Source organism: Hesperophylax consimilis, chromosome 10 (assembly GCF_061612785.1).
Source record: "Hesperophylax consimilis isolate HC1 chromosome 10, BYU_Hcon_1.0, whole genome shotgun sequence".
Taxonomy (NCBI): Eukaryota; Metazoa; Arthropoda; class Insecta; order Trichoptera; family Limnephilidae; genus Hesperophylax; species Hesperophylax consimilis.
The window spans coordinates 19,172,442-19,189,436 of NC_142845.1; positions in this window are offsets into that span (position 1 = coordinate 19,172,442).

Below are 16,995 nucleotides of genomic sequence, written 5' to 3' on the forward strand. Positions count from 1 at the left end.
TTTTTGCGGTTATTGTGTTAGCTAAATACATACGGAGAGACGATTGTTCATCGAATTCATAAATTTTTACACCTACACATAGACAAGACATAATTTATTTGCTGCATTGGCTGACGTGATATGCGTTTACATTATTAAAATGTGTGCCATTTTAGATTGCTTTCTGATACCTAACTCGAATGACATAGGACAACATTTTTAGCAACATTTTATATCATAATTTTTTATTATCATTTTTTGTCAACATTTTTTAGTAACATTTTTTATTGAGACTGACAGTAACCATCTCTGAGAAGAACTCTGTTTCTTAAAGATACCATAATAGAGAGGCGATTTTTAGTCGAAAAAATATATTTTTACACTTACACATTGACAAGACATAATTTCTTTGCTGCATTGGCTGTCGTGATATGATCTGATTGTGCCATTTTAGACTGCTTTCTGATACCGAACTCTTTTTTAGCAACATTTTGTTATCAACATTTTTTAGCAACATTTCTAAGCAACATTTATTATCAACATTTTAAGCAACATTTTTTATTGAGACTGACTGTTACCATCTCTGAGGAGAACTCTGTTTCATAAAGCTACCATAATTTTATTGATGTTTTTGAGAATAGGGGGTTCATCGAACGTTGCACCCAATGATAAATAAACGTACAACTTATTTATTTGCGTATAAATATCCTTGAGGCTCTTACATAACAATATAGTGGATACCATGAACTAACAATGTAAATGTAAGCAAAAAAATACTAAAATTAGCTAGGAAAATAAATAAAATAACATTGAAAAAAAAGGAAATATGTAGAAAAATGGACGAGCTAAACTATGAAAGAAAAATTTATTATTTTTTATTTCATTTTAAATAAAACATCGACCAATAGAATCATAGTAAAAAAAATGTAAGAAGGTATATAGCTTAGTAATAAGGAAGCTAAGTCCAACCCTGTAGAACAATCCGGAGTGGCTTACTCCTAGAAAGTGCCTTTGTGGACAGAACGTTTGACAAATGGCGGCAGATACCGAGAGATACAGAAACCAATTACCCACATATCATAATATCATATAGTATACCATTAGGACATCACCTAGTATATAATATACCCATACCTACCTGCATTATTCTACCAAGTTCAAACGGTCACGGGGAAACAATTATAACCAATGCATTGTACACTCATAATTATTATACAATTACATGGTGTCTTGTACAATAATATATTAGTATACCCGAATAAGTGAACAAGGAACATTCCATGTTGTATGGACAGAGACTTTATTGGAATTCATACCAGTACATCAATAGTAATTATACGATGCGGCAGTTAATCTCGAACAGGGAATAAATAATGGACGTTCTGATTTCTTTTGATTTGAGGTTTGTGGAAATTTCAAATTGAAAAGTATGAAAAAACTTCTTAAATCCACTCAAGTGATTTTTTTTTTAAATTTGCAAAACGTTTTGAGCGATCGCTTACCATAATTTTCTAAATTTATAGAACGTAAAAATATGGGATGAACAACGAAATCTAGATGTATATATGTGACACAAATCGCTCGAGTGGTTAAATTTCTATTTATAGTAAAGTTATTCCATATTAGTACTATGTACTAAATATACATATTGGCACACGAGCCCTTTCATACGGCTCACGTGGTTAAATAAAATATTTCTGGTTAAAAAATATTCAACATTTTCTGTTTTGTTTTGTAAAAAAGTTTAGCGAAAACCTTTCATCAAAGTTTTGAATCAAAATAATAAGCTTTTTTACTAATATTCTTAAAAAACAGCATTTCGAGATTCGACATTAAATGCTGAAATTTTTTACCTTTAGCAGGGCAGCGGTTTTTTGATGCATGTTAAAGGTTTTCGCTTTATAAAATTCCAAAGCTTTCTTAAGGAAACTTTAAAATTAACTTAACGAACGATAAAAAAACAGCAATTTTTTATTTGAACTTGAAACCAACAAAATACTTGTGTGCGACGCTTTCTTCGTACTGATTTCCGTATGCTACAAGGATAAATCTTATTGATATGAAATATTATTAATTTATAAAAAATGTGGTCACTTTATTGTTTTCCTGTTAAAAACGGGGACTAGAGGCCTAACGATTGAAATGACAAATTTCATAACAAATTATCAGTAAAGCACGAATGTTACAAGGAAATCGGTACACGTGTTGTAAAAAATAATAATAATATTTTAGCATCTCGTCCATTATATTTATTCAAAAAAGGCCATCTGCGTGAACTCGTGTTCAGATATATTCTGAATGACTAATATTTTACTAGGAAATGGTGATGCAGTCAAATTTTTAACACTTTCTTGATAAAAAAAGCTGTACTCATTTTTCTCCGTGTATGGTTAAATATTTTAAGTTTTCTAAATCTGTATTACAAAATTCTTGTTTCGATACAAAATAAGTTTGTTTTGTAATAACCGAAATATTCTTTACGTTTAGTTTTTCAGAATGACACAAATCAACAGCATTAAATTAAATATTTTGGCCTTGGAGATATAATATTTTTAAATGTGGCGCTTTGTTTAGCGTGATAGGATTGTTTTATTAAAAAAAAATTACAGTTACCCATACAGGAGGCCCTGAGGAAAATAAATTCCCCCAGGCCTTTGTCATATTTTGGGATGCTGTGTGAGTGATCTTTTTCAATGAAAGGGGGGAGTGGGAGTTCTGGGAAGGTAAAAGGTAAGTGAGTTGGGTAGGAATCTAGGGATCAGTTTGTCCAGGAGTGACGATCTGTTCTTTTCTTAGTTTACTTGAGCTTGTTACTGTTTTAACTCGACGGGTCTGTAAAATTATTTGTACGTCCCGTTTCTGTTTTATGTTGGTGGTCGCTGTAACAGTTTAGTAAAGATTATTTTTTCCACTGTGAAATCTTCGTATTTATTAGAACTTCCTTATTCCTATTTTTTTTCATTATTATGGTACCTACTTATCTGACAGAAAAACGTTTGAAAAAAGAATTATCATTGAGATAATATCGTTTTTCGACAAATTGTAATTCCTTATTTGAAATTTTATAAAACATAAAACAAAAATATATGGTTTATAATTAAGTTGGTAAGTATTTGTATACCTACTTATAAATCTCACAATTTCTGAGGAAATTTGTGTTTTTATTTATTTAATACGAGAAAATTAGGAATTTACTTTTTGAACGCGAGGTCTACTGTTTATGATCATTACTTACTACTATTTTAAAATTAAATGCATTATATTAGATATTACAAAATAATTTAAGAATTCAAATTCCTTTTTTTTTAAATATTCTCGCCTTCTTTCTAGTGTCCATAATTTAGTCTAAAAATGATAATTTGTTTTGAGTCTTCTTAATTTTAATATTAAGTATGGGCATTTCAAGCGGCCTCCAAGAAATTCTAAGCTCCGTGCAATCAAATAATGAATAACTTTGAACGAAAAACAAACTATGGCTTTGAAATGACATGATTTATCACCAAGGAGATAAACTATTACAAAAAAAATCTTCGTTAGTTTTATACTTCCAATAAAATCCACGTTTCGGGTAAGTTACAAAAACACATTTTTTAATTACTATTGTTGTGGAGTATGGACATTACATACTACACTACATTCTATATGAACTTAACAATACAATAGTTTGGGAGGAAGGTTTGTGTACCGCCGCCCCGGGAACCATTTATTAGATAACCAACACCTCTGCCATAAGTCACCGCAAGTGGTTCGATACTTTAATGATTTAGCAGGGGTGCCCGGGTTCACCGTGCTGGTTTGCGGAGACCCTTTAACCTCAGCAACTGGTCTCTCACGACACATCACCTTTCGAAGCAGCGGGAGGGATAGATAATTCGTCTGTCACTCCTGGACACGCTGATCCCCAGATTCCTACCCACCCCTCATACCTTTTTCCTTCCCAGAACTTCCTCTTCTTCCTTTCCTTTAAAAGACCCTCCACACAGCATCCCCGAAGATGGCGTTGGCTCTGAGGGAAATTATTTTCCCCAGAGTTTCCTGTCTGGGGTTAATGTAAAAAGAAGTAAAAAAGAAAGAAAAAAAAACCTTCCGCCAGGTGAAAAATAATTTTGTTGATAGGTGTCCGCTTTAGTAAGGTTAGCCATCTTTGTCAGCCCAATAGCAAACAAGGAAACAAAGACAAATTGTCTCGCTTTCATCCCATGCAGCAGTTCAGACGTTTCAATTTTAGTTGATCAACTCGACTCTTGAAAGCATATTGACAAGTGTGAACCTTCTTTAAACAAAGTTGATCATGTTTTTAGTTAAAAATCTTGTCAGATGATTTGAAGTTTTCACGGCTAAAAAAGTACCTACTTTTATTTTTGTGGTATTATGCCGTGACGCGCTACCTCCTTTTTTAGCCAACCTTTCAAAGAGCATTACAGTGTCCATTATCAGGGCAGATGTGTAAACGAAGATTGTGGTGTAGTATGTGCTTATGCATGTAGATGCGATACCGCGGAGGGGTAAATGAAATTTGTGGTGTAGTGTGTGCTTAGGTATATATACATACATAAGCACACACCACAGCACAGTCTTCGTTTACGCATCTGCCCTGATTATGGATACTGTAGTGCTGTCCGAAACGTCAGCTAATGAAGGAGGTAGCGTAACACGGCATATCCAAAAATAAACCATTAGATATAGATAAATCTTTTCGTTTAATAAATATTATGCAATCATAGACAAGTATAGAGTGAATTTTATTGTTTCTCCGATGTACGTACCGCGCAGCTCATTGGATTTATAAACCCATAGGGATATTTATGACCGCGATTATCCTAGGACTTGCTCGCTACTGGTCTACGAAGGGTTGATGAATTCTGCATTGATTATTGAATGAGACATATTTGGGCGGCAAAACTTAAAATACCCACCAGTGATTTTGCTGCATAGCTTTCGTTTGGGCGTTAGAAAGCATATTCAAGGAAAATTAGACTCATAAATTTACGCCGTTCTTTAGATTGACAACCAGTGAGAAAATAGCCATTGTGACAAAGTCAATATATTTCGAGTTAATTTGATTTTAGGACTATACATAAACCTGTTCCTTGGAGTTGGACAGCAATATTTTTACGGAAAATTTATATTTTATTTCCCACCAAATCACGTGCATAGAAACCTAATAATTTAATAAATTTTGTTTACCCTGCAATAAAAAACGTCAATGTTATGTTTTTAAAACTCGCCACCAACGAGAGACTACATCAATTTTTTGGCGGAAAGTATCCGTCGAGGGAACGCACAATACAACGCAGATAATGCAGATATTGCAGAATTCATAATGCGCAGTCGTCAGTCATCTCAGTCCCTTCTCAATGAATTGAACTATACACTATAATCAATAATCATGTATAATCGACCACGGTTCTGCATGATCTGGTGCCTGTTCTGTACAGAACTGAACAGTACAGGCGTATCGCTGATCTGCAAGGAATATGGACGGAGAATACCCGTGGATTCTGGAATGACAGGCAAATGGGGTCAGAGCGAATTGTATACTAAAAGAATCAATATGTCTTGACAATTGTTGGGAATAAAAAGAATGTTGAACAAATTGAACGTATTAGATTTTATAATTCTTCTCGAGTTTGGTAGATGTGATTGATTACGTGAATTTTGTCTGGTTAAAAAAATACAAAAAATCTACTACCAGCGCCATTGAAACTACGGCACCCCCAGCTAAGGAATTTTAAAATGAAAAAAGAGGGGACGTAGGGTTGCGAAGTACATAATATCCAATTAACCATAAATAATAACTTTTGCCATTTCCAAAATTAAGCAAATAAGCAATTCTAAATGCATTTTTTAATTTTAATTTTTAGAACTCCATTTATGTACTTAGGACGGGTTGTTTCGAAGAATTTGAACAATTCATCAAATTTCAACGTTCATTTTTCAGTTATGCGAAAGATTTTTTCAAGTTCTGTTTTTATTTCAGTTCTGTCAAGCAACTAGCCTATAATGATATAATAACAGAACTTGAATAGGACTTTCACAGAACCCTAATGAACGTTGAAATTTGATGAATTGTTCAAATTCTCCGAACAACCCGTCCTTATTTTTTTAAAATTTAATGTAAATCTAATTATTAAGTTCTGCAAGTATTTTTTGGTTTTTGTTATTTTTATAGCTGTTTCAGCTTTCAAGGCCATTTTCAAACTGTGTCCAGCCTATTTACACAAATAAATCATTCCTTAGATACTCAGTTACATCCTTATACTTAAATCTGTCCTTAAGTTGTCAGTTAAATAATTTTACCCAAATCTTTCCTTAGATGCTCAGTTAAATCCTTTTACCCAAAACTTTCCTTGGGTTATCAGTTACATTCTTTTACCCAAATATTGCCTAAGGTACTCAGTTACATCCTTTTACCCAAATCTTGCCTTAGATACTCAGTTACATCCTTTTACCTAAATCTTGCCTTAGATACTCAGTTACATCCTTTTACCCAAATCTTGCCTTAGATACTCAGTTACATCCTTTTACCCAAATCTTGCCTTAGATACTCAGTTACATCCTTTTACCCAAATCTTGCCTTAGGTACTCAGTTACATCCTTTTACCCAAATCTTGCCTTAGATACTCAGTTACATCCTTTTACCCAAATCTTGCCTTAGATACTTAGTTACATCCTTTTACCCAAATCTTGCCTTAGATACTCAGTTACATCCTTTTACCCAAATCTTGCCTTAGGTACTCAGTTACATCCTTTTACCCAAATCTTGTCTTAGATACTCGGTTACATCCTTTTACCCAAATCTTGCCTTAGATACTCAGTTACATCCTTTTACCCAAATCTTGCCTTAGATACTCAGTTACATCCTTTTACCCAAATCTTGCCTTAGATACTCAGTTACATTCTTTTACCCAAATCTTGCCTTAGGTACTCAGTTACATCCTTTTACCCAAATGTTGAATTACAATACACGGCTTATACTCTCATATTTTGATGTTAACCAGTTGATGTAAATAATACTATAATTATCAATATGCTTCTGCTCTAAGTCAACCGTGAATGTAATCTGATAAACTATTTTCCATATCATTATTTTTAGTCGTTGATTTGGGTAAAAAGACATATCAGCAATTATTTCCCTTAACGACGTAACTTTATATTGTCTTAATTTTTCAAAGCAGTTGATTGGCGTAAAAATATATTATTGACAATGTAATCATATAATATAATATCAAATACAACACATATAAAATAGGTTAGGGGTAATTCAAATAAGTTCTCTCAATATTCCTTAAAAACAGTTTGATAAACGCCTTGAACGCCGAATAAGCGCTGTCATCACAATAATTTAAAAAAAGAATACTCGCATAACCTAATAATAACCTTGTTAAATTTTATTTGCATTAAATTTTAAAAGGTTTTTCTTCCTTCGTACAACAATTTAAGTGTTTACAGAAAAAAGATGCCAAAAAGTTAATACCATGATAACTTACCCACTTATTTTTTTTTATTTATTACAAGCACCCGCTAAAATGCCAAAGCAGTTTGCAGGCAGGTCAATTTCACAATATTACTTATGAAACTAAATCAGGCATATAACAAGAAGTAGCAATATATAATATAGATAAAGAAAAATAACAAAATTTTAAGTGACTACAATACGAATGCACAAAATACAATAGACAGTTAGATTTAACATAATCAACATACTTAAATTCAACATTAATTTCAAATTAATACATATTTTTTTGTCTACCCCAGTGCAGATTGTGAATCAAATTATATTACATCCTTAGGAACCTCATGCACTATGACGAAAGTTTAATGCAAGATCTGAATACAAAGACAATACATCCCCGAGTATATTGGTTAGGTAGGTACCGTATTAATATTTGATTGCATTCACTGTCTTAAAAGAAGTATTCCTTTTGCTTAATTTGAATATAAAGGCTCCCTTGTAGGGTCGTGGGTGTGCAATACTCCGTATTCAAAAAGCCAGCCGCAGACGAAAATTTCTCGAGGCTGCATACATTGTACTGGAATACATGAATCATATAAGTGTATTATTTACGTAATGGTCTCAGTGCTTGAGGACAGGACTGATAATATGCATATCTTACTGACGTACACAATTATTACTCACTCAAGCGATTGTTGTCATATATATACATTTACCATATTATTTCATTACGTCAATGCACTACGTCGTATAATATTTTAAATTGAGCCGCTATCAATAACAACCCTTACGTAGATGGCGATAAGGTTTAAATTCCCGCTTAACACCATCCGCCTGTTTTGATTTATGCAAGAAAAAAACATTGCCAAAAAGTGCCTTTTATTTTATTTTGTGGATGTTCAGGCATAAATTTATTTTTTTTTCGATTATTTTATAAATAACTTAATTTGCCACATTATACAATAAAATCATAACCGAGAATAGGTTCGTAAGTAGGAGATTTTGAACTTTAAAGCAGTTTATATAGGGCTTATATATTATTTTTTTCTGGGCTTATAAAAAGACTTATCTAAAAAATACTCGATTATTTCAAAGGCCAAGATGTATTCTACTCGCAGTATTTAATTAAAGCATCTGAAACATTTCTAGGCGACCAAATTTTCAAACCAAAAACACATGATTTTGCATTACTACGTATAACATTCCTAAAAATATTAATACATAAGATACTTCTTACTGCGGCTTAAAACGTTTTTTCAAATTTGGCATAATATGCCAAAAATCGCTCGAGTAGTCTACCGTAGGGATTTTGGATGCAGTGCAAAAAGTTGTATTCTGTTAATTTTTTTTCACGTTAACATGCATTATTTCCGGATGTTGAAAGTTTTATCCCACGTACGCCTCGAGAATCTTATTTCTACATTCAGTCTACTTTCATCCTTTCTCTGCCAGTTCTATGCCTCACTGTCATTCATCAGGATAGCCATCAGCACTCCATTTTGAACTGCTAGCTTCGCTTCTTTGTGAATCAAATGCACTAGTTGGGTCATATCTAGAGTCAGAATAATAAGAGAATGAAGGAGACGATATATACCTATATGAAGCAAGGGGTGTGTACCGACAGAGAATTGTGTGGAACTATCCTGTGTGGGAACTGAGATACTATTTAGATAACTGTGCACTTTGTGGTTAAGGTGACTTAGCTTTAAGTCCTGTTACAACATTTCTATGAAATTTGTTAGTATTTAGATAGGACGCGAATTCCAGGGCAGCGTACACAACAATGCAACCAATTTTTACGACTCGAGTCTTCTAACTTACAAACCACGGGTTATAAAATAACATGTCATAATAGACATGTAAAAAAGATTTCGAGAAAAATCTTTCACGCGATTGAAATACAAATATTTAACAATCTAAAAGTACCTGGAAGTTTATTTAAATGAATGCGTTAATAAAGTAAAATATGTTGTTAAACACAAGTTTCTCCGTATTCCGCACAATTAAGTATTTTTAATATGGCTGGCGAAAGCGCCTGTCCATAAACCTATTAACATGCAAATTAATGTTATCATTTTTACTAAGCGTTTTATACGAGGGGAAATTTAAATACGTATATACTTACTTATTGTAATTTATTAAATCAGTGTATATTTATTTTCGTTATGCCTTACGAAATAACACAGGCGTGAATTGCACGAATTTATTTTGAATTATATTATTTCCCATATTTTTGGCTGTCATCTTTTTTTTGGGGGGGGACTACAAAGTTCTAACCGAATATTTTTACAATCTATTTGGTGTCTCGGATATACCCATCCGATTTTATTAATGTGGGACATCTATTGAGTTTTTCGTCTTATATATAAGTAACTAACTACATTATAAGATAACTTACGAGTATTCAGGCTTATTAACCTCATTGTTATAATTAATCACTGACAGCGATAATAATAATAAAAAAAACACAAAATAAACTCATTTTTGTTTAATTTTTTAATTTTTTTAAATTATTTTTTATTTCTTGCTAGAGCAATCCCGAAGAGTTACAAAACTCCTTGTGGGAAGAGAAGAACTTACAATACATGGATGGGAGTTAATAGGTACAACTTTACATTGGTATTTTGATATCAAAGTGATAAGTCTCACATACAAAATAGTACACACATAGAAAGTACACACATAAGAGGTTAAGTAGAACAAACAAGAAGAAACAAAAAAGTAAACAGACGGGGACAGGTATACACATAAGCACAGTCAAGGTAGAAATTTAAAAAAAGGTACTTACCCACTAATACATTGGTAAAAATAGATTATTCTCGATCACAACTAAAGGGGATATAAAACTGGAGAAGAAACAAAAAAAAGTACAACACGACAAAAATTAGGTATTTTCGTTTTTATATATGTTGTATTATATGGTTTATAGTTATATAAAGAAAGAGGAAGATCCTAGCTGAAGTAGTTTGGCTATGGTAGCGCAGTTTTGGCAGTTCATTCTAAGAACTTATTCACGAGAAGAGCGTCGGCACAATCGGAATGCAAAGTCGCGTCTTCTACGAGTACTTCGGTGTAAAAGTAATTATGCGAGTAATTATTATTAAAAAATCCAAATCTGTATTCTCCAAAGATCAAGGAAAAGTATTAGTTAAAAAACAGACACATAGCTGCACAGACAACAGTTTTCCATTACTTATTTTTCTGTAAATTCTTTGAAATGTAGTAATCTTAAGGTATTGATTAGTAGAATATTATCTAGGTAGTGCCGATGTGAACTAGACCCATCAATAATAATGATAATTGGATAATTTATGAAAAATCACCATAAGGGCGATATAAGATATAAAATTACAAAATTAAGTACATTTTCTGTTAGTAATAATGGGTTCATCATTATGGGTTGTTTGTGCCACACCCTCCCCTATTTGTCCTAGTCGTAAGATATTGTAGTTTTATTATTTTTGTAGCAAGTACCTACCTGCCATTTTTACTATTTTTGGTCATTTGTTGAAGAACTTAATTGGATACCTATCCTATTTTTGGGGGTATTTTGAGGATGCGCCGATATGTCCACATTTCAAAGGTTTGTAGAACAATAGAGACAACATGATAACGTACCATTAAGTCCAATCTTACACTCTTCCTTCTCTTTCTTGAGTCATCTTTGGCAATATACTTCATAATGAAAAATTCATCCAAGGACGAGGAAGCGCTAAACGACGTGGTTCAACAGCCAACAGAAGATTATTAACCGCGAAAATCTTGTACGTTTAACACCGCGGACTTTAACAAAGCCTTTTTACTATACATTTATTGCACGTAGTGAATTATGACCAAAGTAATACTTATAAGTCGTAAAACACTTATTTTATTGTGCGTCAAAATTCTCATATTTCTCACAGTAAAATGAACCCATTACGTAGGCGAAGAAAGGCACCGAATCAAAAAAGTGCAATAGCTGCATTTAATTAATTTATATTTGCATAATCTCCTTTTGGTTTTCAAAATGCAGCTTCATTACTTATCTTTTGAACATATAGCACTGGTATATACCGCCAATCTTTTTGAATACATTAAACATTAAAACATAATGGAGAAAGTTGACAGTAAGAATTCAACCAGTACTACAGATTTCATTTAAATTAAATAAGTACACTTAATTTTGCAAGTTTTTATGTCTATAGTAAGTGTACTATTGAGAAAGTTACATGTTTGTTTGCGTACTTATTTTTAATTGGGTTCAATACAAAAGCAGGTAATGCACTAAATTATTTATGAATGGGTCCGTTATTGATAAAGAATTGTGCCAGTATTCTAAATGGAAATCTGAAAATCGTTATTTATTGAAAATTATTATACGGAATATGTCATTAATTTTGAACAGAAAAAATTATAAATTGGATTGTGATTTTGTTTTTGTTTTACACTTCGTGGAATAGGGTTAAGGCTTTTGACTATGAATCTAAAGGTCGCGGGATTAAAATTTCGGGATGCGCAAGTAAATTTTATTTTTCATCGATGAATAAGATAATACTAATAAATCCAACTGAAACAGAACAAGACACAGAAAAATAATGGTCATAACTAAGAATCAAACCCAGGATCTCTTGTTTTACCGGGACAAGCGTCTTAAACCACTCGACCACCGGGATCTATTAACTAAACGTCATGTTTCATTAGAAACTTTGTTATCATTTTAAAAGGGTAGCTTGCAAAATATGGCAGAAATTAGTAACAAGAATATACAGGGTATATCGGCACGTGCCCGAAAAATTTTAACCAGCGATTCCTGAGCATATATGCCGAACTTTGCTGTTCGGTAACGTTTTTTTTAATAAAAAATTTATTATTCATATTTTCACTACATGTCACCACTGTTCTATCCTTTGTCAAAGTTTGAAAACACATCTGGCAATATTTTATTCGAGTTTCGTTGAATAATGTACGTATGTACCTACATTGGCGCGCTTTTACAATCACAACATAATTTTAAAAAATGTTACCGGACAGCAAAGTGCCTATAACATATTTTACTCCAAATGTGCTAAGGAATAGCTGGTTAAAGTTTGTCGGGTACATGCCGATACATTCTGTATTGTTGATTCTGAATTTGAAATATGATATCGATAAATGTGAAATTTAATAAATAGGTACCAATGGTCGAGTGGTTTGAGACGCCTGTCCCGGTAAAACAAGAGATCCTGGGTTCGATTCCTAGTTGTGACCGTTATCTTTTATGTTTCTGTGTTTTGTTCTATCATATGTTTCGTTTAGATTTATTAGTATTATCTCTTTTTTCAATTATATATAACATTGATGGGTATGACATTCAAAATAAGTTCAAATAAAAAGATATTTCTAAATTTAATGTAATTTATTTGTGTTAATTGTTTACCGTCTTACTAATTATATTCTCATACGTCGGTTAAACGCTCCATTCCATCACGTACCATTGTTCAACCGGCGTAACCTTAAACCAGGCTAAAGGTTTACCATATTACTAATTTGATTTTCATACGCCGGTTAAACGCTCCATCCCATCACGTCTCATCGTTGAACCGGCGTAACCTTAAACCAGGGTAAAAGTTTACCGTCTTACTAATTACATTCTCGTATGCCGGTTAAACCTTGGTAACCTTAAGCCTGGTTTAAGATTACCAGCGTACCGGCGTAACTTTAAACCAGGCTTAAGCTTTACCATCTTACTATTATAGTATATTACGCCGGTTAAACGCTGGTAATCTTAAGCCTGGTTTAAACCGTACAAACGCCATGGGTAATAAGTTCACAGTCCCGACCTTACGCGTTATATTTACACCTGGTTTATAAGTAAAGTGTTTATGTTTCTTCGCATGGTAAATTATTTATTCTTTACGTTTTGTTTTTTAACCTCTGTAGGACTAAGCCTGTGTTAAGGTTAAAAATTAATTAATTCATTCACAATAAAATAATTATTGATATCATACTCGTATTTACAACACGTTTCATAGTGGAAAGAATTCTAAGCATCGTCCCGATGAAAGACCACCAATCAGAATTAAAACGCTGCTTGGAATGGCTTTAGCCATGTTTGGAGATCTGAATAGCTAGGCACATAACCACTTCTTCTTTAACATCTCCTTCCCCTCCCTCGCACAGAAATATCTATTAAATTCCTGTGCTAAGCGACTAATAAATTGGACTACATAAATACGATATAACTAAACCTGCAAAGTTTGTACAAAATGGAAAATTGACGTCTAAAGATGAAGACTTTTTGTTCATTTTTTTTCATAAGTGATGCATAGGTACATCAGGCTAATAGTTTCAAGATTCTTTTAAAACAATTTTTTTTTCATAAGTGATGCATAAGTACATCAGGCTAATAATTACAAGATTCTTTTAAAAAAAAATTTTTGATAAGTGATGCATAGGTGCATCAGGCTAATAGTTTCAAGATTCTTTTAAAACATTTTTTTTCATAAGTGATGCATAGGTACATCAGGCTAATAGTTTCAAGATTCTTTTAAAACATTTTTTTTCATAAGTGATGCATAGGTACATCAGGCTAATAGTTTCAAGATTCTTTTAAAACATTTTTTTCATAAGTGATGCATAGGTACATCAGGCTAATAGTTTCAAGATTCTTTTAAAACATTTTTTTTCATAAGTGATGCATAGGTACATCAGGCTAATAGTTTCAAGATTCTTTTAAAACATTTTTTTTTCATAAGTGATGCATAGGTACATCAGGCTAATAGTTTCAAGATTCTTTTAAAACTTTTTTTTTCATAACTGATGCATCGGTACATCAGGCTAATAGTTTCAAGATTCTTTTAAAATATTTTTTTTCATAAGTGATGCATAGGTACATCAGGCTAATAGTTTCAAGATTCTTTTAAAACATTTTTTTTTCATAAGTGATGCATAGGTACATCAGGCTAATAGTTTCAAGATTCTTTTAAAACTTTTTTTTCATAAGTGATGCATAGGTACATCAGGCTAATAGTTTCAAGATTATTTTAAAACTTTTTATTTCACAAGTGATGCATAGGTACATCAGGCTAATAGTTTCAAGATTCTTTTAAAACATTTTTTTTATGTAAATACCGCACAACTGAGTCCCAACTGCACTCAGCCATCTGGAGCCAGTGAGACTATGGCATCCCCAATTGGGTTATGTTGTGATACTGATGGCAACGCAGAGTGGAAGGAGGTGAAGAGGAGGGAGTCGTGGAAGTGAATGGTTATTCAAAGCAACGTTTTAATTATGAATGATGGTCTTACATCAAAGCTGCTCTGAGAGCTTCTTCCACCCATATACTAAGAAGATTATCCATACACAAATATACATTATATTATTTTAAATGATTAAATTGTGAAATAGCACAAACATATCAAATTAAATTTACTTGCGCACGCCGGGATTTGAACCGACGACTGCCGGATTGCTTGTCGAGAGGCTTACCCCTCGACCACTGAGGCGGTCATATTAATAATATACAACATAATAAAATAAAAATCTTCATGGCCTTTACTTAAATAACATTTTCCAAAATATTTAGTAAAATTGATTTTACCTAAATAATATAGAAAATCATTTTATGATTAGGAATTATTAAAGATGGCACAATATGCTCTTTTTATTAAAGATATCACAATATGTCATCTTTGGGGATGCTGTGTGGAGGGCCTTTTTCGGAAAGGAAGGAAGGAGAGGAAGTTCTGGGAAGGAAAAAGTCATGAGCCGTGGATAGGAATCAGGGGGTCAGTGGATCCAGGAGTAAAGGACGTATGAATACATCCTGCTAGAGAGGTCAAAAGGTCTCCGTGATCCAGTCTAGCCTGCCTCGCAGTTGGTGGGCAGATGCATTCTATGTTGATTATCCGATAAATGGTTCTCGGGGCGGCGGTACCCATACCCGCCTCCCAAATACATGTTCGTGTTTGTGTTAATGTTCGTACTGTATGCATTTTTTCAAAAAAATATTGCAATTCCGTGAAATAAATTTATTTAAGCAACCTTATTTTGTTGGTTGTTCTGAAACTAAAAGTCAATGCCTAGTTATTTTGTTTTATTGTTGAGACCTGGTTCACTTTATGGTAGTTTCATAAAGTTGATGATTTATTACGAAAATATTTGATAGACCTGGTTTTATTTTATGGCTATAAAAAACATTTTCTGACACTTGAAAGTGGATTAATAAACTCTTTAGGAATAATATATGCAAATATTTTTATATGCGTGAAGGTTGTAATGTGAAATATTAATGGGTATATTGTGAACTGAGTTGCACGGGAAATTGCATATTTTTAATAATACTAATCCATTGAATAGTGTAAAGTAGCGTTGGACAAAATTAACGACCTTTGTCCTTTCTATAATGGAATTCTCCCACGAATGATTCGTGGAACACTTCCAGGAACTAACTGATCATAGTCAGGGGTGCACTGGCCAAAGTAAACCGACAAATCTTTTTAGCAAGAGCTAAACTATTCAATTGTTTCAATCGCCATCGCCAAAGTAGTAGATGAGGTGCATCTGCATTGCGAATTAATAACAATCGTTTCATTATCTTCATCTCCAATGTAGCGGATGAGGTGCATCTGTATTGGACGCGAATAAATAATATTTTTCAATTTCAAATTTTGTCTCAAAATGCTGGTGGCAATCCCAGAAGGAAGACGTTGGTTGACCGCTCCGGACAAAGGTGGGAAAAGCAACTCCAGAAGCTGTGCGAAGAGAGGTTCGATAGGATGCATTCTTGTACCATGAAACTAGCACAGATTTTTTGCCATGCTTTTTCATATGTTTAAAATCAGCTCTTAGTAACGCAGTTGTAAAAAAGTAACTAAAGAAAAAACAAGATTTTTGGAAAAGATAAAACTGTGAAAAACATTAATGTAATTTCAATTAAGTAGTTTGAGGCTCTCAGGTAATTTTTCAATTTGAGCTAAAATTCATAATGTTCTCAATATTTTTTAGATTTCATTTTTTTATAAAATTTTTTAAACTATATTATTCCTAGATAGTATTCACTTTTGGAAATTCAATGTTATTCTTATATCTTATCTGAAAGATCTCTCTGATATCTTGCTGAAAGGCTATCTTTGATGTAACCTAACTGTTTCTCTTTTTTTTAAATGTATAATAGATTGTACTACATTGAATATTGTAAAAAGAGTTTCGGTATTATTTATTAATATTGTAATCTTATTTTTAAGTAGGTTTTTTCTTCTCTCATGGTCAAACTTATTTGGTTTCATGTTAAAGATGTACTGTATTATGTAAAAGCTCTCCTGGAATTAAAAAAATATAAATATAAAAACTCCAACCGCCTTTTATCGAAATATATAAAACAGCTAATAGCTATAATCTAAAATATTTAAAACAGCTAATATCTATAATATACAATTTTAGTTTTAATGTTTTGATCGCCAGTCCGTTGTTGCTAACAAATAACCAAGAAAGGCCATAAAACACATTTAGAAATGCGCACGATAGGTATAAAGTATTGCTTTGAATCCTGTAAACGCACGCCATTATACTGGCTATATCTTTGAGTCAAGAGTCCAGCCTC